Here is a 2,685-nt window from a genome sequence, read left to right as displayed (position 1 = left end):
GGGATCTGAACCCTTGGCCCTGACACCACACTGTAACCAACTGAACTAACTGGCTAGCCCCTTGACCATTTGAATTATATATTTTTTGTCTTTTTCATTAAGGTGTCATTCCCTTGATTAAGACCACATGGCTTTTCCATGATGTGTATCATATCTAGAAATAACCAATTCAATTCTGCCTCCTTGAGTTTGATCAAGGACTGGTAAAAGAGTTAATGAAGATATGAATGAAGGAAAGCATAAATGACAAAATAGTTATCTGAAAGGTTACTTCTTACTTCCCCGTATTTGTATTAGAATCTAGTCCTTAAAGGGGTATAGTTCATTGAATAAAATTATTATTCAGCCTTGGATTAGCAGATTATGAATACCTATATTGTGTATAACACTCACTAGAGAACATAGCTCTTATTTTTTTTCTGATACAATGAAAAGAGTAAAATGATTTTCAAAGGATGTAAAAGAGCTTCATGAAATTACATTACAGTTAACTAAATAAAAATTTAATACAATGAACTCATACAGTAATAAAAATGTTCTAATTTTTATCTGAGTAGTTGATGTCACCCTGATGCTTGATTTACAATACAGTGACACTCAAGGCATTTTGAATATGTGACCTAAATAACGTATTACAAGTCTGTAAGATAAAAGGAAGAAAAAGTAGATAACTTCTGATTCAGATTATATGTCAAATTTAGTTGTGTTTCAAATAAATAAGTAATAAAAATTGATTATTTGTAGGTTGCTGGGTGATATGGATTATTTGTGCTGATACTTAAATATGGTATCTAGTTTTCTAAAGCTTCCTGTCTTTGATGATTCATAAAGAAACATTACTTCATATGGTTTGCTTAATCACTGATTCAACAACGAACTTCATGTTTACAAATTTTCATATACCTAAGTTGTTTAAATGTATGTTATCTTCTTAAATGGTTGATTATATGTTGATCTATCAATTACAATCCTAAATTTAAACTTTTATTGTTAATTATTAATATTGTTATGGTTGCTTCACAAGAACAACAGCTAGCAGGGTTTAGAAGGATAAGAAGGACTATGATTTTGCATCTGGATGTTTTTGATGGGCCAACACAAGGTTCTGTGTGAATCCGAAGATTTTGTCATTTTAGAGTGAGAATGAGCTGAAGGAAAAAATGTTAGATGGTTAGGTTGGTATTTGGTCCACAATTATTTCTTGGGGGTTTTCTTAAGTTCATCTTTTATGCTGCATCTAGAGATTTGGCTAAGATGTCAGGAATCATGATCTTCATTATAATAGAAGACCTTGATGAAAGTAGCTCTGGCTCAAAAAAAAAAAAAAAAAAAAAAAAGCCCTTGCGGTACTTTACATATACAGACATGTAGCACCATCTACTGGATTGGAGTTAATGAATAAAATCAGTAAAATATGTATTTTCAGTAGCAAAAGTATGAAGCTCTGAATATCAAAGCTTCTTAAAATATTGGTTTAACCTCTTTATTTTTGTATTTAGGACTATTTTACTGTTAGGAAAGAATACTTGATATAAAGGATCTTCCTTTCCCCTGTGTCCTGGGCTCTAGGAAATAGTCATAGAAAATTGTTAGATGTTATTTAAAGTCACTCATATACAGCAATTGATTAGACATACACAGCCATACATCCGCACACTCCACTGTGGCAACTTCATTACATAATAACACACACACACACACACACACACACACACACTATTGTGCCCAACTCAATTACACAGTTACTTTATAATGCATATGTTGTCATGAGCAAAATAAATCTTGTGAATGTGTATTTCCCAGAAAATGATATTAGAAAGTTTGTAATTAGAGAGGCCTTTCTGTACTGTTCCTCTGCATTAGAAAATTTTTCCTTTAAATATAGTTATGGCCCCTTGTGATCAGAAGAAATACATCCATATAAACTATTCATTCATTTTGGCAAGTATTAATCAAGAGATTGCTATGTGCCAGCAACAATGATAAAATCATTGAAAAAAGGCAACAATGATTTCAGAAATATTGCCTAATATTTGGTCGTGAGGTCAATGCTCCTTTGTAAGGACTTACATCAATACGTTTCATTTACAGTGTCCAACAGAATAGCCAGTTATCTGATACAGCTTTGTGAAGTGTACAAATTTTCAAAATGTTATAGATACTGGTCAAGATACTCACTGATAAAAAAATATTTTGTGTAGGTAAGGAAATTGTGGAACAGGACAATTATAGTACCCCTCTGACATTATTCCTATAAGACTTATTTCATTATCCAAATCCTTATGTATTTCATTATCCATTGTAATAAAATGCATTTCCTCAGGAGGTAGTGAGCACCTAATCAGTAGAAGTGTAAAAGCACTGCATGTTTCTGATATACATCTTGTAGTCAGGGCTAATTCTAGAGGTTTCTTCTAATTCTGAGGTTATAAAATGCTCTGAATCTAGTCATCTGCAACTGTATTACAAATTAATTACATAAAAGAATATCTGAATAAGTGAAGACATTTAATATATTTCTGATATGAAATATGTAGAAAGAAAATATAATAAAAGTTTCAGTTTTAAAAAAAATTATTTTGTATATTCAAGAAAATTTCAATGAAAATCATTGGAATCCTTACAAAAAACACTCAACAACTTAATTCCTAGGAAGTGTGTTTGAGACTAGACAGAGGAATAATT

Source organism: Galeopterus variegatus, unplaced genomic scaffold (assembly GCF_000696425.1).
Source record: "Galeopterus variegatus unplaced genomic scaffold, G_variegatus-3.0.2 Scaffold5951, whole genome shotgun sequence".
NCBI lineage: Eukaryota > Metazoa > Chordata > Mammalia > Dermoptera > Cynocephalidae > Galeopterus > Galeopterus variegatus.
This window is presented reverse-complemented; position numbering follows the sequence as displayed.